Consider the following 21675-nt stretch of genomic DNA (forward strand, 5'->3'; position numbering starts at 1 on the left):
ATAGTGTTGTTGACATTCAATCCAACCTGTATGAAGATTTACTGTGAACACACACACACACACACACACACACACACACACACACACACACACACACACACACACACACGTCTATAAACGCAATAAAACCCACATTCATACAGACACTCCTCCATCAAAGAATTCTGTTTCAAATTATATATGTCAATATCTGGATAAACTTCCTTCCTTTGAACACTGAGTATCTTTTTGCACTTAACTGCCTATTTTATTTTGTTTCCTCCATCTGTCTAAATCCCACTGTTTGTTGTCCCTCCAGCGAGCCTTGCAGCAGCGCTCCCTGTGGTGGTGTTCGTGCACGGGGAGTCGTACCAGTGGGGGTCGTCCAGTCTGTACGACGGCTCGGTGCTAGCGGCGCTCGGCAAGGTTGTCGTCGTCACCATCAACTATCGCCTCGGCATACTGGGTGAGTGTGTGCTGATGGGTGTCATACCACTATTCAAGTCACTGGTCTATTGCGTGACACCCACCTCATTTTTTTTTAAAGATACCCATGCAAGAAGTGGTTAGATATCTTATCGGGCACTGCTCCCCGGTGTCAGTTTCTGCATGGGCGGGTGTATCTTACATATTGACATCCCTCCAGGCATATTCTAACGTTATAGAAAGATTATTCCGAAGTAGAGCTCATTCCTATTTGATGAATAGCACGTTGATGATTTTTAGCCACTTCCACTTGACGTTAAACAGTCAATCGTAGTGGGAGACGGCGGTAGCAACTTTTATGACCTGAAACCTTAGCACGGCACTCTTCAAATATACCTACATAACATCCTTGGACTCGGCTGTAGTCTACTTAAACGAAGTGTTCCGCTGGTGCCTTGGTGGCGTTTGTCAGACCTCTCCTGACTGGCTCTCTGGCTCTGATGGAGGTTGTCTGAAAATCACAGTCTCTCGTGATGTGTCTCTGTATTATTTGCCTGAGCTCTCCTTTTGTACAAAATAGATAATTATGGTTTGCACGATTGAACTGAGTTGTGATTCTAAAACATATTTTGTAAAAGATCGATAAAACAAAAAGTATGACCAAAAAAATCCAAAATTTTATAACTTTTTGCATGTAATTGTCATTTGTAAGTTGTTAAATCAATACAAAAAAACAATTTTACCCTATAAGAAAACCTGAGGGAGAGAATCAGGAGTGAAATTAAATATCTGAGCATGGGTAAAGGAATGTACTGACGCCCTGGGACGTTCGCATTCCCCATTAAGGAATGTAAACATGACATCTTATGTCCGTAGAGTTTACCCCGACAGAGCCTAGGCAACGCTTCGCCCGTAACACACTTTGTCTTGCGGGCAATGGAAAAGTCGGCAGCAATCTGGTGGATATAATGCGGAGGACTCTCGGCTAATCAGTCTACTGGTGCTAAATATGGTGCGGAAATTACTAATATTTTGTTTTGTTTTTTGTTTTTTACACCAGATAAGGTAATATATGGCAAACAAAAAACACAAAAAAATAGGAAAAATTACCGCAAAACTACTGCAACCCAAAAAGAGATGTAGTGAGATTTAAAAGTGTTTAAAAACGGTTCGTTAAGTATATTGAACGATTGGTAAATGTCCAGAGAGTTGCCCATCTCACCGCGGTACTTCTCACCCTAACCATGGGTTAGATCTCATAATTCTATGCATTTAGAACCCCATATATATGCCTCGCAAATTGAGAGAATCGCTGCTAGCGATTTTTGAAAAGTTAGTGTTTTGGTAATTATTGAAAATCACTTCGCGCCAAAATACGATATTATGCCTCCATATTGTACTTAAGGGACGAAATACATGTCCCTTAACCATAATATGATGGCGGAAAAACTTAAAAGTAATGAAAAAGTGGTAAAGGTAGTGAAAAGGCATATTATACATACGCGGGCTGTGTTTACATGGCGACACCATTGTGATGTGAGCAGCGTTGCCAACGATCCGGTTAGCGGTGGTACGCTAGGTTAGCGATGGTACGCTTAGTTTGCCATTAGCCCACGCATGTGAGACCAGGTCCACCACGCGTGGTTATTTTTTTTTTTTTTTTTTTTACAACACGCACCTTTACCCAGAGGATTTTGTGAAGGTTTAGGCCGGGTATAGTATTAGGTAAAGGTGCGTGTTCTAAAAAAAAATAATAATAACCACGCGTGGTGGTCTCACATGCGTGGGCTAATGGCTAACTAAGCGTACCATCGCTAACCTAGCGTACCATCGCTAACCGGATCGTTGGCAACACTGCTCACTTCCCAATATGGCCGCCATCAAAATACATCGCGCGTATGTATAATATGGTTTTTCACTACCTTTACCACTTTTGTTCTACTTTTAAGTTTTTTCGCCATCATATTATGGTTAAGGGACATGTATTTCGTCCCTTAAGTACAATATGGAGGCGTAATATCGTATTTTGGAGGCGGGGGAACAAAGAATCCCAGTCCCCCCCCGTGACGCCCCGAGGCGGCCGCAAAAAACTCACTAACTTTTCAAAAATCGCTAGCAGCGATTCTATCAATTTGCGAGGCATATATATGGGGTTCAAAATGCATAGAATTATGAGATCTAACCCATGGTTAGGGTGAGAAGTACCGCGGTGAGATGGGCAACTCTCTGGACATTTACCAAACGATTTAAGTTAAACGTGGAAATACGAACCACGGAAGACTTTCAGAATTTATCAGCAACAGGAATGAAAGTATGGAGATGCTGGTTAATTTTTGCATAAGAGATATGAACAGTTATAGGAGTGAACTAGAGTAGAAAGTTTTTGCACCGAGGCGGCAGGACGGGCGGAAGTATATAGTTCATAAGAAAAGTTGGAATGAAAATTGCGATAGGAAATAGAGAGAAAGGACATATTTCGGCGGAATTTAATAATTAGAAGAGTCACTGAGAGGAGGGAAGATGATGAAACAAAAATCCTTTGAATCTTCTGTCCAAAAAGGCTGTGTGTGTGTGTGTGTGTGTGTGTGTGTGTGTGTGTGTGTGTGTGTGTGTGTGTGTGTGTGTGTGTGTGTGTGTGTGTGTGTGTGTGTGTGTGTGTGTGTGTGTGTGCGTGCGTGTGCGTGCGTGCGTGCGCGTGCGTGCGTGTGCGTGCGTGCGTGTGCGTGCGTGCGTGCGTGCGTGCGTGCGTGCGTGCGTGTGTGTGTGTGTGTGTGTGGAATCTCCCTATGCATGAGATACATATTCCATACTGGGGTAGACAAGGCCCTTCAATATGACTGGCAACCGGGAGGGTGAAAAGAGTTGCTGGAAACTATACAAAAACGCCTAAACTCGAGGAAGCTTATTAACCAAGAAATGAGATATGAAGTTTCCAATTAATATTTTTACTTTAGGTTAAGGATAGGCCAAGGTCAAGGGCACCTGGGTAAACCTGGAAAAGGTAAACTCTCTTAGCCCGCAGTCATACTGGCCCTGTGTCCCAGGGTAATGTGTTCTTCCCACCACAGGCTCAAAGAGCCAGTGCGACGAAGATGAGCTCCGCGGCCACGCGCAGCTATAGCTTATACCTTTAACTTAATCTTTTACATGCCGAGTATATTTAAATGTAGAAGGAAACAGCTGAGTGCTATCAAAGATAAGGGGATAGTTGTTTGGAAGATTGTATAGAGTTCTCAGATGGAGAAATTGTGTTTTGAGGAAATGAAGGACACCAAGTTTCTTTTGCCCCATTCAGAAAGGAAACCAAGGTCAGAGGTAAGGCGTTCTGTTAACATTTTGTGTATACAACACATCTTTTGAACAGAATAGAGCAAGAGGTTGTCATATTGTCAGAGTCATCGATCGTGGTTATAGAGTCATTTCGTCGTCAGCGACAACGAAACAGCAATACTGTCAGCAATATACGTCAGACTGCAAATAAAGTGAATTGACTCCAACAGTTCTGTTGGTCAACGGCGAAATATCTCATGAACTGACAAAACTTTTTTTTTCCTTCTAACTATTCGCCTAACTAACTATTCTCTATACTATCAGTACCAAGCAGACCTTAACGTTAAAAACATACAGATCATGAATATCACAAATTTGTGCACAATAATTTCTTTACTATAAGGGAGGAGAATCAGTTGCTCGGTGGATAAGCTCGATTCACGACTGTTTTTCTCCGATCGATGCCGCCTCGAATGCACGATGGCTTAATTGGCGCGCCTGTCCTGCCCTGATACACGCGGCTCAAGTCAGCTTTGTATTGTACTGTGCAGTCCGAGGCCTTTGCAGCGTGGCAGAATAAAGATATCCGTCATTAATGATAACGATCCGCCAGTCGTACAATGGCCCTATCGGTGTATCTTGTCACGTCCAGCTGCCGTGCTAACCTTGGATTTGTTTCGCTGAGCTCAGATATTGCTCTCCTTCGTCAACTTCATTGGTAGTCCGTCTGGCTAATTGGAGCATTGATCCTATCGCTGCCCCGAAATCGTTGGGACTTCCAGTGCGTAAGCAATGTCAATATATTTCTTACTTTAACATACAACGCCATAACCTCACGTCTTCCTATATATTTCTCTAATTCCCCGTCTTACTGACATTATTTTCGTGTTTCTGACGTTCCTCCTCCCACCCTCCTACCCCCCGAAAATTGCATTATATTCTGTCCAGACTCAGCCTCCTCAAATTTTATACATTTATTATGCATGTCACAATAAGCCGCGTGCCTCGAGGTAAGGACCCTTTGCCCACCGCATCCGCGTGTGTGTGTGTGTGTGTGTGTGTGTGTGTGTGTGTGTGTGTGTGTGTGTGTGTGTGTGTGTGTGTGTAATTCACCACGGCTTGATCACGAGTTGGACTCGCTTTCGCCAGCAGGTACCCTCACGACGTGAGCAAGTGCTCATTTTGTCGATCTCTGGGTACTGCCAGGACCTCACACACCACACACCCCATCCCACTTGTTCAAGGGGGGACAGTAACCACTCCTCGTCAACGGAAAGAATCCGGCCTGAGCGGGGCTCGAACAGCCGCCTGTTTGGCCGTGAAGCCTTGCAGTGCGACGCTCTAACTGACTGAGCTACCGGAGCGGTACCTCAATCGGTAGCTCAATGTGTGTGTGTGTGTGTGTGTGTGTGTGTGTGTGTGTGTGTGTGTGTGTGTGTGTGTGTGTGTGTGTGTGTGTGTGTGTGTGTGTGTGTGTGTGTGTGTGTGTGTGTGTGTGTGTGTGTGTGTGTGTGTGTGTGTGTGTGTGTGTGTGTGTGTGTGTGTGTGTGTGTGTGTATGGGAAGGATCTAAAAGTCTGATGCAAAACTAAGAAAACTGACGTGGCAGAGCAAAAAAAGGGCTGACGGCTTTCAGAGAATAAGCGGCAGAAACAGAGTACTACATAACAGAAAATGAGGACAACAACATCAAGGAATAATCAGCGAGCGGCGGCGGTGATGCAAATTAAAACAGGAAAGGGAAGCCAGATCTACATCCTCATCGCCATTGTAAGGTGTTATTTATGGCACGGAAGACAGATCAAGGACAAATAAATAAAATGCATAATAAGATATACGTAACACGTAATAAGAGGATGCTGGTAAAAAGGATGATCGAATTTGTTCAAGATATCTCGTCTCATACCAGAAAAAGCAGCAGAAATGGCAGCACATGTATATTACTGCTACTACTGCTACTACTACTCGACTCTTCTTTTTGCTCCCCCTACTACTACTACCACTACTATCACTAATACTACTACTAATACTAATACTACTGCTGCTACTACTACTACACAGCAAGCACGTACACGAGGCCTGCACCATCCTAACCCCGCCTAACGCACGCCCCAAGTGTTGATGTTCCGCTGCAGCTTCCCCGTTGAAGAGGATTCGGCGCTAGATACAAGCCTTCAATTATTCACCGACGCTCACCTTTCCGGGAACAAACTGCGCACAATGAGCTTGATTCCCGATTTGAAGTGCACGTGAAAAATCTTCTCTCTCTCTCTCTCTCTCTCTCTCTCTCTCTCTCTCTCTCTCTCTCTCTCTCTTTTCTACCCTATTAAAATACTGATAAAATAATCCTCAATAATCCCGACCATATTTTTCTTACAATTAATTATTATCTTTTTTTTCGGGGTGAGAGAGGGGGAGAGGTGAGGATTAATTTCTGATGGGTTTTTTTTTTGTCTTAGTGGGAAGGAAAATTGAAGAGTTTAATGAGAAGGACGAGGAAGAGGCCCAGGAGGAGGAGGAAGGGGAGAAGGAGCTAAGAGAGGAGAAAGAAAAAAAAAAAGAGAGAAGAGGAAGAAGATGAAGGAGAGAAAAGAATGGCACGAAACAGGCGGATGATCGAGACAGCACACAGCACAAGACATGCATACCTACACCACGTTCAGGCAAAGAAAATTCCCCTCCTGAATTACCTCTGGTGGATATTACCATCAAGCCAAAGAACACGTACACTATATCCCAACAACACACATGCACACACAAACAGGGCGCTGCCTCCCTCCCTCCTCCCTTCCTTCCTTCCTTCCTTCCTCCTCACGTAGCGCTGGCGACATTCACACACACACAAAAAGCAGACTACGCCGTGCAAGTGGAGATGGAGGCGCCGGCGGAATAGAAGGGAGCACCAACGCGACCCTAGCAAACACAACGGCGCCTCCCGATCGTCCTGAAGAGTCCTCTGTGTTGATGTTGTCGCTGTTGTTCTCTTGTTACTCTTCGTGCCTTCCTCTCTCAGCAGGGTGGCAGGGAGGATAGAGGAGGAGAAAACCTCCGTCCGGGAAAAAGCGTAACGAGGAGGTGAGTGCAGAAGCAGCGATGCGAGGCGGAAGCGTCAGAACCTTATTACAGGGATACGATTTGTGTATATCAGCGAGGCAGGAAAACTCGGCGAGGCAGGCAGGGAGGGAGGCAGGCAGGGAGGGAGGGAGGACAGGGAAGGGTGGGTGGGAGGGAGATAGGAGGAGGAGGAAAATAAAACTAAGTAAAGCAACACACACACACACACATACACATACACGCACACACACACACACACACACACACACACACACACACACACACACACAAGAAGCAAAACGGGAAAATAAACCTACACAAGGCGAGAGAAAACACGCCCAGCCATGGAGACGAGCACTGAGCAGAGCGGGGCATCGTGATACTAAAGCGGACAGGCTGACACGAATAATTCAAGAGTAAATGTTATCAGACGAGACGCACCGAGGCGAGCAGCACTTATTCTCTTTCGTCTACTTGGCATCCATACACCCAGAGAGTCAGGCAGCCAGCCAGTAAGTCAACCAGCCAGCCAGACAGACAATCAGCCAGCCACCCAGCCAGCCAGCCACCCAGCCAGCCAGTTAAGCAATTAGACAAACAGACAGACAGACAGACAGACAATCAGTCAGTCAGTCAGTCGGTCAGTCAGCTAGCCGTCAACGCAACCAGCCAGTCAGTCAAACAAATACTCATCTAGTCGGTCAGTGAACCAGGCATCAACTTACCCAGTCAGTTAGCCAGCCAGCTAACCAGCCATTCAACAACACATCCAGACAACCAGCCATCAACTCAGCCAGCCATCAACTCAGCCAGCCATCAACTCAGCCAGCCATCAACTCAGCCAGCTAGTCAGCTCGTCAACTATCTAGCCAAACCAGTAACTCAGTCAGTCATCTATAAACTTTGCCACCCAGCCAGTCAGACAAACCAACTAGCCAGCCAGACAAACATCCCATTAATTGGTCAGCCCGCCACCCAGCCAGTCACCTAACCAGCTAGCCAGCCAGCCACTCAGCCGGCCAGCCAGCAACCCGAAGCGACAACTACCACCATTCCAAGACGCGGCATTCCTTCCACGGAGAACGAGTGTGTTTGTAGTTTACCCACAGTTGTCCGGATCTTTTCTCCCCTCCATTAGTCGAGCGAATACCTACGACATAATCCATATTCCGAGGATAATAAAAGAGAAATTGCTGATGCGAGGCGGAGTTTAGAATAGCAAATGTTTCTATTGTCCGCCGCCGTCTGGGTAGAGTTAATAAAGTGCATGCAGACCGCGGGGCTAGACGCGAAAAGCCTCTCTTTGTCCGAACGTGAGAGTGGGAGACTCGTGCTGCGCTAAAGGATGCAAGGAGCTGGCGGAGAGTCAGTCTGCGTTTTTCTCTTCCTTCCCTTCCGTCTTTGGTATTTTCCTTTTCTTTTCTTATGCGGCTTATAACTCTTCCCCTTCTTCATCTTTTCTTCTTTATCTTCGTCTTCCGTGTTCTCGTTATTTTGTCGCTCGTCTTTGAACGCAATACGAGCAGTGCAGAATGTTGAGGCGTTCTTATTGGTTTCGCTGTTTGCACCGGACAGACACGGAAGTCTGGCGACTAAGCGATAATGGGAGAAAGTCAGGGCGGAGGAGGAAGGACAACCAAATATGTTGAAAAGAAGCAAACACACACACACACACACACACACACACACACACACACACACACACACACACACACACACACACACACACACACACACGATGTCAATGGAGACAGTTTCTAGAAAATACAGTCCAGCCAGAAAAAAATGCTACGTGTACAGAGCCACGATCGCAAACAAGAGAAGAAAAGCCGGAAATGTAGACAGCGAGAAAAGTGGCAAAACTGATTGCTGAAGAAAAACAAAGAAAAAGCGGACAAAAATAATCATGTACACGACACAGGGTCGCCCCCGCAGAGCAAGATGAGCATGTCAAACTTATGAAAACTGGACGGATAAAAAAAAAACATCTTACGCTCCATGCATTGCTGATAGTAAGGTATAGGTGGAGGAGAGAACGGGCGGAGTCAGAGGGAGGCTGTGACTGAGTGGTCAGCGCAGGCGCGGCGTCCTAGAGGACCCGGGTTCAAGTCCCACCCGCTACTACAAACTGACAGTTTTCAGTCATCGCTGAGCGACCTAAGATTACCCACAGGCTGTCCTGATGACCGCCTATCAACCTGGACTTTAGATACACTCTCTAAAGAGGATCAAAGATGAGCTTCGGGTATACAGCATGAGCCAAGCAAGATGGCGCCACTACAAATCACATGCCCGTGCCATAACGGGCTAGGGTCGTCCAGCAGGCCCCGTCAAGAAGGCCTACCAGCGCAATAGGCCGAACGTTAAAAAAGAAAAAACATTTTGTTCAGTCAGAGTCACTTCATTTCGTTTATCTTCTGATTCCCAGAAGACACATTCAATATAAGGACACACATCTTGATTAACCAACAGCAAAAAATAAATCAACTACACACATGCACACGACTTCATGCAGCTGCCACACAGAGTACTGAACAGATAAACCAACGGGGCTCCCACTATTTCATCACCAGCACTTCAAAAGTAAAGAGCTGACCTCAGCAGAACCGGGAAAAATAACCATCCATGCCTGCGTTATGGACACACAAGTAAGCTATCAAAGGCGTAGAAATTGTTGTGACGGCATTGTGAAACCCAGGCGGACACAGGGAGAGAGAGGAAGATGAGGGGTTCAGAGAAGGGGAAGGGGCGTCACCTTCCTTGAATAAGTTCTGAAGCGAACGTTTCCAAACACAAACTAGAATTTTCATCGCGAGTCAGACCGAGGCCTGTGTTGTCAGGTCTTCTAACCAGTTTGATTCTTGAGGCTGCATGACGCCATCACAAAAGTTTTCGAAAAATATAAAAATTATATATTGTGTTAATATACGAAGAGATTATAAACAATGTGTTTTGTTGTAGAACATAATTGTTGACATAGGTAACTGCAAAAAAAAATGCATAAGTATTATCGGTCCTAACCGTCAAAATATTTATTGGCAGCTACACGTCGTCATTACTATATATTCCAGAGAACCATTCTGCGGTGGCAGCGTATGAGCCCAAGACATGAACTGGCTGGCAGAGACATCATAATACCTCGAGGCGCGCGTCACAAGGAGCGCCGCGTGACCTGCCAATCTAAAACTAATGCATACGAAGCGATACGAGTCCTAACGCTATCACAGTTCTTACTCCCTTTTTGACTCCCTCCTCTGTCTAAGCTTAATGACGTTGTCTTGATTCTAACTTATATGCTTGACGAACACACAAATCAAGTGTCATCCGCATCCCATTTCTTGTCGTGTCCTCACTGACTTTACTATACCCTGCTCCCCATAGAACTCCAGCCAATGAAAAGGATGTTATATACGACACACACACACACACACACACACACACACACACGCACACGCACACGCACACACACACACACACACACGGGCACTGTTCCCTGAGAAATAAAAGTGCGATGCGTGTCACGGCGGGATGTCGTGTGTGCCTCGCGGGGGCTGTGTCCGACGGTCGACGCGGCGGTAATGCATCGGTTAAAGGTGGATTACTGGACCTCCTCGCCGCCTCCTCGCCTTTCTTATTTTACCTTTTCTATAGCCTATTTCCTTCTTTCTTCTTATTTTCTTCTTGTCGCCTTTTTTTTTCTCCTGTCGTCGCTGCAACCTTATTTTCTGCACCTCTTTCTGCTTCTATTCATCTTTCTCTCTCTTCCTCTTCCTTTTCCTCTTCTTCTTCTTCTTCCACTTCTTTTTCATCTTCCACTTCCTCTTCCACTTCATCTTCCTTTTTCACTTCTACCTCTTCCACTTTCTCTTCCACTTCCTCTAATTGTTATTATTATTATTATTCTCATTTTTATTATACTTTATTTCCTCTTTCATTTTCTTTTCCCTCTTCCTCCCCCTCCTCCTTATCCCCCTCCTCTTCCCACTACGACTACGATTACTAAGACTGCTACTACCACCACTACTACTACTACTACTACTACTACTACTACTACTACTACTATACTACTACTACACTACTTTCCTCTCCTTTCTTTTCCCTTCCTTTCCCTTTGTCTCTTTGTCGGCGTCTTCTTTCGGTGTTTCATTTATTTGTCCTTCCCGGTCGGCCATCGCTGCTACCTCATCTCCTTGAACTTCGCTGCGTTTTATTTTCGTCTCTTCACTATTTTCCTCGAAGTCATTGTCGTCTTTTGCTCGTCCTTCGTTTCTTTTCCCCTTCACATTTTTTCCCCTGTTGGATTACTGGCGCTACTGCCGCTTCATCTCGTAGTTTCTCAGTCTTTTTCTTGATCTTTTTTTCGTTCTTTTCCGTCATATCCGCCATAGTTGTCCTCTGCTCTTCTTTTCGACAGCTTTTCATCAATATCTTTGTTCTCATTCAACTTTTCTCCATCTTTTTTTCTTTTTCCTCAAGTCTCAGTAGTAGTAGTAGTAGTAGCAGCAGCAGCAGCAGCAGCAGTAGTAGCAGTTATAGCAGAAAAAATCTTCCAAGTCGTGCTGGTCTCATCGTCTTAGCTTACTCCATATATCGAAATCCGCTTTCTTTCTTTTTTTTCTCACTCGTCACCATTTTGTCTTTCCTTTCCATAGCAGTTTTTCATCGTTATTTCCTACCTCATCGTTCTTTACCTATGCGCTCTCCCTTTTTACTCCCTTGCATTTCCTCCTAGTGGTGTGTTTTCTCGTCCTCAATCCTCTCTCTCCTTACTCTCCATCACCTCCACTTTCTCGTTCTCCTTTCCTTTCTCTCTTATTTTTTCCTTAGCTTTTCTTTCCCAACCTTCATTCTTCTTCCTCCTCCTCCTCCTCCTCCGTCGGAAAGCCTGTGCAGAGGAGTGACAGGCAGTGGACACAGACCAGCCACGGCCCTCAGTGCCTGACGAAGCCGTGCCCTCAAGAGACGCACGACAACAACGAGATAAATTGGCGCTCTCTCTCTCTCTCTCTCTCTCTCTCTCTCTCTCTCTCTCTCTCTCTCTCTCTCTCTCTCTCTCTCTCTCTCTCTCTCTCTCTCTCTCTCTCTCTCTCTCTCTCTCTCAAGCCGCCTTCAACTTTTTCCCTCGCTATCCACATGGTAATACAAGGTCCCTAGCACCAATTACCTGCCCCACACTTCACATGAAACGTCTTCCTAGGCCTCCACGAAGCCAGGAAGAAGAGAGGAGAGGAGAGGAGTGAGGAGGCAGCCGGGAGTGGAGAGGAAGTAGGAAGACGAGAGGGGATGGGAAGGGACGGAAGGGGAGGATGAAAGAAGGAATTCATGTAGGAAAGAAAGGACTGTGGGGGGGGGGGATGGGGGGGGGGGAAATGGGTGAGCGTGGGTGTGTGAAATTTCAGTGAAAGAAACTGCATAAGAAAACATGTAAAAAAAGGAAATAAAAAAAACTACACGTAAAAGAGAAACACAAGGCTGCCTAAACATTCAGGACAGACGCAGCGGCAACAGGAACGACACAAAACAAAAACAAAAAAGCTGAACAAAACACAATAAAACGTATGTACATAACAAAGCCAAACAAATAACATCCAATTTTATCGCCGAAGTAAAATGAAAACTGATAGAAGTCAAGAGCTGGTTTTTTTTTTTTTTTCATTTCCATTTGCTCTCCATTTATTTATTTATGAGTATACGTACGTTCCGCTCAGAGCTCTCCATCACAACAACGCTCACAACACGGCAGGATTCCACATCATCATCCACTCTTTCCCTCCCACTCGCTCCTTCATCCCCTTAATACTCGTTCTGGTGTGTCCTGCTTCCCCAACCATCCCCAAACCCTGCTAACACAATCCCTTTCCCCCGCTGCCGCTTAAACGCAACACTCCGCTTCCCTTTCCCCTTTACCTCTTTTTTTTTACTCCACTGTCCCTCCCCGTAAAGCCATCTCCTCCACTCCATGCACCTTTCCTAACTCCAGCTCTTTCCTACACCCCTACCGCCACCCATCCCCACCTACCGCCCCCGTCTGTTACCCCTCCCCCACCCTGCGCCCCCCTCCCCTCGTCCCATCCTCAACCACAGCGCTGGACTCACACAGGCTATTACACACTAAGCCCCTGTTTGCACTGGGAATGGTACTCATGGAAGCTTTGGTTAATTTTTACTTACACACTCTTTAGAAACTGTGTGTGGTGTATTTGTGCGTGTGTGTGTGTGTGTGTGTGTGTGTGTGTGTGTGTGTGTGTGTGTGTGTGTGTGTGTGTGTGTGTGTGTGTGTGTGTGTGTGTGTTTCTTTCTGTATCCTATTCAAACCCACATGAAGCTCAATGCAAGTCCTTTCCCAGCTTCATACTGGTATATAATGTTCACTTCTGTGGTCTAGCTATGAATTCATGGGCCTAGATTCGAATCCCGGCCGCATATTCATCCCACGTCCTGGGCAGTCGGCGTGTAGCCCACCCGACTGTTAATCCTCCCTTTTTGACTGGTCGATAAATGGGTATCGGGGAAACCTGGCGAGGGTAAACTAGTAACTGGCCCTCTGTCCCGGAGTGATGAGTTCTCACCACAGACTCAGGGGCCAATGTTACGGAGATGAGCACCGAAGCCATGCGCAGCCCCAAATTTTACCATTATCTTATTCAGTTTATTGCCTGCCTCCGCTGCGTTTTTTCTCCCTAGTTCGTCACTGCCAGTTTAGTCGTTCTCTAAGGTCGTTAACCTAAACAATTTTCGCAGTCGACTTGTTGTGCAGACGTAAATGATGGCCGGGACATTTTCAACTTAATTAACTCTGTCTGCCGACTCATTATGCTATTTTTTCTCCGCGCCATACTGTCTGACGTTATTCATCCGTCCTCCGGCACTGGACGATTCCGCCGCAGTGCATGAATAAAACACGTAGCTTTCGATGCATGAGTCAAGGCACACAAAAATTACCTTCTTAGCAAGAGGCGTAACTAAAACCAAAAGTCTCCACTTCAATTCCCAATGCACTTACTGGTTTAGCACTATCTATCTCCACGATTTACTTAGGAATCTTGTTTTATGGTATAGCACGATGCAGAGGTTGAGACTGACATTCACACCTGATCCAATGGACGGGCACGTAAGTACGAATTAGCTCCACGGTTGGAAAAAAAACTCCTGCAAGATTTTACACTCATAGCTGCCTATAGCCCAGTGAAAAGTTGTACCTATCCCTCCATGGATTTACTGTTATTGTGTTTATTGTTATCATTTTTCGTTTACGTAAGCCGGAGGAATAGACAAGCACATACGAACACAGACAATGAATAAATACACCAGTCCTTGAGGGGAAACTAGCAGAGAAAGATGTACTGCCTGGGGTGTTCGGCTGCTGGGGTGGAAATTCAACACTGTCAAGGACGGTGTTCAGCTGACTTTTTGCTACTTCATTTGTTCCTCCTTGACTTCCTTCTCTTCGCAATTTTTCATTAACGCAGCTTCTCTTTTTACCGACTCCCATTTTATTTATTTTCTAGTCTTGTTAGTCGACGCCTTCCATGTCCTTGTTTTTTTGCTAGTAAATTAATCATATTGAAGTAATTTTGGAGTGATATTTTTCGCTAATCAGACGGTTGTATAGTTAGGCCATCCAGTGGTCGATTGGCTGAATGATCGATTGGCTGGGAAGTTTGAATGATGTGGTAAGGAAGCAGAGTGGTCGATCATAATAATCAATCAATCAATCAGAGGGGGCATACTCCAGGGAGCGAGTCGCCTCGCCCACCCTACGACGCCAAGCACGGGGATCCCGGATCATCATCATCATCATCATAATAATAATAATAATAATAATAATAACAATAATAACAATAATAATAATAATAATAATAATAATAATAATAATAATAATAATAACAATAATAATAATAATAACAATAATAATAAAAATAATAATAATGATAACTAGACGCATAGCACTCGGAGAGTGCACACCTCCGCCATAGATCGTCCTGAAAATTGGTATGGACATCAACTGTGATCCTACGCATCATATGGAAGCATTTGTTTCGAGATTGATGAAATTCTGTTTTTTTTTTAACTTTGACCTTAAGCGAACTTTTCGAGGTCAAGGTCAAAGGTCAAGGTCAAGGCCATGCAAGATACATCATATGGAAGCATTTGTTTCGAAATTTGATAGAATGCTATTTTTTGGAAACTTTGACCTTGGGCGAACTTTTCGAGGTCAAGGTCAAAGGTCAAGGACAAGGCCATGCAAGGTGCGTCTTTCCATGAGCTAAAATATGAACTAAGTCTGAAGTCTCTACGATGAAGAGAATCAAAGTTATGACCAATCTGACATTTTGTGCGACCTTGACCTCTGACCTTTGACATAAAAAAAGTAATGGGTTCTATTCTGGATGGACACGCATCATATGGAAGCATTTGTTTCGAAATTTGATGAAATTATATTTTAGGGGGAACTTTGACCTTGGGCGAACTTTTCGAGGTCAAGGTCAAAGGTCAAGGTCAAGGCCATGAAAGGTGCATCTTTCCATGAGCTAAAATATGAACCAAGTCTGAAGTCTCCAAGGTGACGAGAAGCGAAGTTATTGCCAATCTGACGTTTTGTGCGACCTTGACCTTGACCTTTGACAGAAAATTTAATGGATTCTATTCTGGATGGACACGAAGCTTCCCTGAAAAACTGGTTGAGAAATCCGCAAAATTGTGCACAGGAGACTGTTAACGAACAAACAAACAAATAAATAAACATATTAACCCGACTGAATATATAACCTCCTCCAACTTCGTTGGCGGAGGTAATTAGTAATTATAATATTATAATATTATAATAATAATAATAATAATAATAATAATAATAATAATAATAATAATAATAATATGATAATAATAATAATAATAATAATAATAATAATAATAATAATAATAATAATAATAATAATAATAATAATAATAATAATAATAATAATAATAATAATAATAATAATAATAATAATAATAATAATAATAATAATAATAATAATAATAATAATAATAATAATAATAATAATAATAATAATAATAATAATAATAATAATAATAATAATAATAATAATAATAATAATAATAATAATAATAATAATAATAATAATAATAATAGTAATAATAATAATAATAATAATAATAATAATAATAATAATAATAATAATAATAATAATAATAATAATAATAATAATAATAATAATAATAATAATAATAATAATAATAATAATAATAATAATAATAATATAACAATAATAATAATAATAATAATAATAATAATAATAATAATAATAATAATAATAATAATAATAATAATAATAATAATAATAATAATAATAATGAAAATGATGATAATAATGATGATGATAATAATGATGATAATAATAATTCTTACTTCTTACTTCAGCTCCCAGAGTAGGCCTCATACACCTGTCAGTACAGCATGTTCCTCCATCTTGCTCTATCCCTGAAGACACCTTCCTCCCTCAGACTTTCTAAGTTCGGCAAGTCATGCCTGCTAAGGGCTTCTTCAGCCGTGTCCTTCCATCACTTTCTTTGGGGCCTCTTCCACTTGGCATCCAGTCCCTGCATGCTCTTGCAACTTTTTCCTCTCCCATTCTTTCCAAATGTCCCAACCATCTTAATTGAGCTGCATCTATTTTGTTTAGCACTGGACTAACGGCAATGCTTTCTCTTATGTCTTCATTCCTTACTCTACCATCCCTCCTCGTTCTTCCAACCATGGCTCTAAGTGGTCTCATTTCTGCTGCCTGGATCCTGCTCCTATTTGCCGCTGTCAGCACCCAACTCCCCGATCCGTATATCAGAATTGGCTTCAGGACGGTATTAAAAATTATTCTTTTCACCTCGAATGGTATTTGTGTTTCTTTTATTACTGGATAGAGAGCTCCAACACTTGCGCTAAATTTATCTATTCTTTCTGATATTTCTTTCTTATTCCCACCTTCCTTGGATATAATGCTTCCAAGATGTTTGAAGCCTTGTGTATTCTTCACTATCTTGTTTTCTAAGTTGATTTTAAACTCTTGTTCTTCATTTCTGCTGACTGTTAGGATTTCTGTTGTCTCAACATTCATTTTTATACCTTTCCTTAAAAAGCATTCATTCCACCTTTTTAAATCTTCTTCAATCACTTCCTTATCTATACTAAATACTGCTATGTCATCTGCATACACCATTATTCTGTTCCTATAATCTTCTTGTCTACCATCCTTGAAATCCTCTATAACTGTGTCCAGGTATGATATGAGAAGAAGCGGAGACAAAACACTTCCTTGCTTAACCCCTGTCTTCACTTGGAACCATTTTTCTGACCCTTTCGATGTTCTGACACTACATACACAAGGGTCATACAAGCTTTTAATTGCTTTCTTCAGACATCCTGTAACCACATACCTTTCCTCAATACACCTCCATAATTCTTCCCGGGGTACAGAGTCAAAGGCCTTCTGCAGATCAAGGAAAGTGACGTAGAGGCTTTGGTTGTATTCCCAGTCTTTCTCCATTACTATTCTCAATTCGAAGGTCAGGTCTGTTACTCCTCTATTTCTTCTATAACCAGGTTGTTCTCCTAAAATTGTTTCCACTCTGGCTCTTACTTTTCTTTCAATTATTCTTTCATATAATTTTGTGACGTGTGGTATAAGTGAGATTCCTCTATAATTGTGGCACATTCCTGCGTCCCTTTTCCCTTTAAAAATTGGGACAATGAGGGTTTTACCCCACTCCTCTGGTATTGTTCCTTCTCTGTAAACATGATTGAAGAGTTCTAAGATCTTTTGTTTACCTACTCTTCCTCCTTCCTTTATTAGTCCAATCACTTTTCCATCTATTCCTGGTGTTTTGCCATTTTTCATTTTCGTCAATGCCCAGTCAAACTCCTCTCTTGTGATTTCATCCTCTTGTTCTTCCTCCCCCAAATCCTCTTCCAGCTCTTGTCCTCTTTCTTCTTCTCTTACATTTAGGAGTTCCTTGAAATATTCTGTCCATCTGCTATCTATGTCTTCTTGATCTGTGAGCACGTTCCCTTCTTTATTTTTAATATTGGATTGTTTTGCTTTGCTTTTCCTGTATGACTTTGCTAAACCATACAACAACTTTTTCTTCCTTTTTGAAGATCCTCTGTCAGTCTCTCTCACATTTAATTCCATGTCTCGCTCTTTGCTCGATCTATTGCTTCCTTTGCTTCTTTCCTTGCCAACACATAGTTCATCCTACTCTCAGCTGTTCTTCTTAACCATTTTCTGAACTCTAAAGTTTTTTTTTCTGCCATTCTGACATTATCTGTCCACCAATGTGTGTGTCTTTTCCTATTTCCTCCAATCCATTCCACTCCTAACCTTTCTTCAGCAGCCTCGCTGATTATTTCCTTCAAAATTTCTCAGCTTTCTATCTCCTCTTCTGCTTGCCTTTCCAATTTTTCCGTAAGCTTGGTTCTATAAACATTCTTCTTCTTTTCCTCTTGCAGACTTTTTGTTTTATTTTCCTTCTGCTTTGCTGTGATTTTACTTTACCAATTTTTAGGTCTGCCACCAGTAGCCTGTGGTCAGAATCTAGCCTCACTCCTGGAACTACCTTTACATTTGTAAATATTATTTTATCTGAACATATTATATAGTCAATTATTGATCTATTTTTTATCAAACTGTCCAGTCTGTTGGTTCCATCGGTATCTGGTATATTTGTGTTGCTCTCTATGTTCAAAAAATCCATTCATTATCTTCAATCCGTTTCTAACACAGAAGTCTATCAGTTTTTCTCCTTAGTTTCTTGTCTCTTCTCCAAATGTTCCTATTATGTTTTCTATTCCTTCTCTTTCTTTTCCAACTCCTCCATTAAAATCTCCAATCAACAATCCTGTCTCTTCATCTAAGATCCTATATACCTCCTCCATTGTGTTTAGGAATTGTTCTTTCTCTTCTTCACTACATCCCTGCTGAGGCGCATACACCTGATATGTGTGACACTTTCTTCTTTCCACAGACTTTGTACAGTGTGTGTGGATAATAATAATAATAATAATAATAATAATAATAATAATAATAATAATAATAATAATAATAATAATAATAATAATAATAATAATAAAAATAGCAATAATAATAATAAGTAATTAGGAGATTCAGCCCCATAAATCAACTTAATACTTCAATGCGATCAGTCTGAAATTCACCGAAAGAATTTAAACTCATCGAGGCTTAGAATAGACAAGAATATTTACTTCCCAAGCACTTTAAAAATATATAAACAAAATGGACACTTCATACTGAGTGTAACTAACAATAAACAAACACACGAAATCGCTGCCAAACAGAGAGAGGCAGAGAACGACGTAGAGGGAGCATTCACGTCAGGGAGAAATATTTGCCCATTACAGGACGAGACTAATGGCTCGCAGCACTTTCTCCCCGGGACAAATGTAACGGCAGTGCCAATGCGTGATGGTACGGAGAACTGAACAACCAAAACTGAGAGTCTTCCATTTAGGTTTGAAGATATACTGAGCGCCAGCATGTTGTGTTGTCTTGAGTGGCTGCTGGATAAGTGCACCTGACAGACTCGGCGCCAAACAGATAGCTCCCATCTTAAAAGTGACGGTCCACAACTTTCTTCTGAAGCAATAAAAGTTGATAGTACTCGTAGATCTGGAGGCGCTAGTTGGTGGGAAGTCTTTTTTCTGGCTTAACAGTGGCACCTGGATAAGTCACCCTGAATGAACGATATATCATTACGATGGTGACTGCAATTCACATGAGAAAAATGACACATACCTTTTTTAAGCAGCAGAGGCTGGTTGCATACGACGCAATTATGATGGCCGTTTTGAAAGTGGCTGCGACAGTCTCCGTTGCCTCGTACACCACTGTTTGTAGGAAGAGAACACATCTATGGTCATTGCAATAATGTAGTGGGACGCCGAATTATGCCTGCTCAAAAAATATCAGAGAAACGAAAAGAAAAAATCAAATAATGTACCCAAACGAAACAAAAAAATAGGCTTTTGTCACATTATGGGAACACGAGAAAACTTTAATGAAAGGCTTTTGATATTATCAGACTGCTAAACACATCGCCTCATAGAATAAATCATGTGCTCACAACCGGCATATCCCACAGTATAATAAATTTCATCTAATGCTGAACGAAATGGAAAAATTATGCTTAACTAAGTGTAGCCAGGAACTCGGCAAAATATTTATGGTTCTCCTTTTGAAACTTAATATGGTAATGAATATAATATGCACTTCCGGCTGAATAATTGATTAATGTTATGAATATAGATAGACAGATGAACAGAGACAAGAGAGACAGACAGACACAGACACAACTATAAATATGCAGAGATGTAGGTCGATGCTCGAGCTAAACAGTCACATGTTCAAAGACAAATAAAATAAATATACATAATACAAACACAGACACAGAGACAGACATAGCGGGACAGGCAAGTATAAATGGGTAAGCAGGCAGGTATGTACACTGACTGACTTATTCACACTGATAATACAACTGCCTTTCTATGCAACACTCATCTTACTATCAGTATTGCCAGTACAGCCGCTAACACTCGGAAAACAAGGGCAGCGTACATACACACATCACCAGCATCATAACCCCCCATCCTCCCACCACCATTACTAAGCTACCACAACAGACAGTAACCTAAAATCAAACAAAAAACATAACCATCACTATAATAAACATGCAACTGATCACTACCACAAGAACAACCACCCACGTACACATACTCCTGATGCCGCCACCACCACTGCCACCACCACCACCATTATCATTCGATCAGAACAATTACTACTGCCATTGCCACTGCAAATACATCGCCATCAATACGAAGGCCAGACAATGGACACTCCGGCACTGATAACGAAAACCGCACGAATGACGCAAGAGATAGTCACCCCCTTTGTTCCCTTGACGACCATCCGGTACACAAGCACAACACCACCACCACCACCACCTCCACCACCACCACCACCACGGTATGCAATCTACAACATGAGAACCATAACAACACCACCACCACCACCACTCCCACAACCACCACCACGGCAGGCAGTCTACACCATGAGAACCATCACACCACCACCACCACCACCACCACCACAACCACCACGGTATGCAATCTACAACATAAGAACCATCACACCACCACCACCACGGCAGGCAGTCTACACCATGAGAACCATCACACCACCACCACCACCACCACCACCATGGCAGGCAGTCTACACCATGAGAACCATCACACCACCACCACCACCACCACCACCATGGCAGGCAGTCTACACCATGAGAACCATCACACCACCAACACCACAACCACCACAACCACCACCATGGCAGGCAGTCTACGCCATGAGAACCATCACACCACCACCACCACCACCACGGCAGGCAGTCTACACCATGAGAACCATCACACCACCACCACCACCACAACCACCACCACGGCAGGCAGTCTACACCATGAGAACCATCACACCACCACCACCACCACAACCACCACCACGGCAGGCAGTCTACACCATGAGAACCATCACACCACCACCACCACCACCACCACCATGGCAGGCAGTCTACACCATGAGAACCATCACACCACCACAACCACCACCACCACGGCAGGCAGTCTACACCATGAGAACCATCACACCACCACCACCACCACCACCACCACGGCAGGCAGTCTACACCATGAGAACCCCCAACACCACCCCCCCCACCACCCCGGCAGGCAGTATACACCATGAGAACCACCACCACCACCACCACCACCACCACCATGGCAGGCAGTCTACACCATGAGAACCATCACACCACCACCACCACAACCACCACAACCACCACCACGGCAGGCAGTCTACACCATGAGAACCACCACCACCACCACCAC

The 21675-nt window shown here is 43.2% G+C and overlaps 1 protein-coding gene across 1 annotated transcript in view; it reads left to right on the top strand.

Annotated features, from left to right (window-relative positions):
• Positions 1-268: 268 nt before the first annotated feature.
• Positions 269-21675, top strand: part of LOC127003903 (neuroligin-3-like) — a 103943-nt gene continuing 82536 nt past the window's right edge. Inside the window, exon 1 of the mRNA XM_050871011.1 lies at positions 269-445. The gene's annotated coding sequence lies outside the window, so the exon portion shown is untranslated. The remainder of the gene's footprint in view (positions 446-21675) is intronic.

The sequence above is a fragment of the Eriocheir sinensis genome, chromosome 3 (assembly GCF_024679095.1).
Source record: "Eriocheir sinensis breed Jianghai 21 chromosome 3, ASM2467909v1, whole genome shotgun sequence".
Lineage (NCBI taxonomy): Eukaryota > Metazoa > Arthropoda > Malacostraca > Decapoda > Varunidae > Eriocheir > Eriocheir sinensis.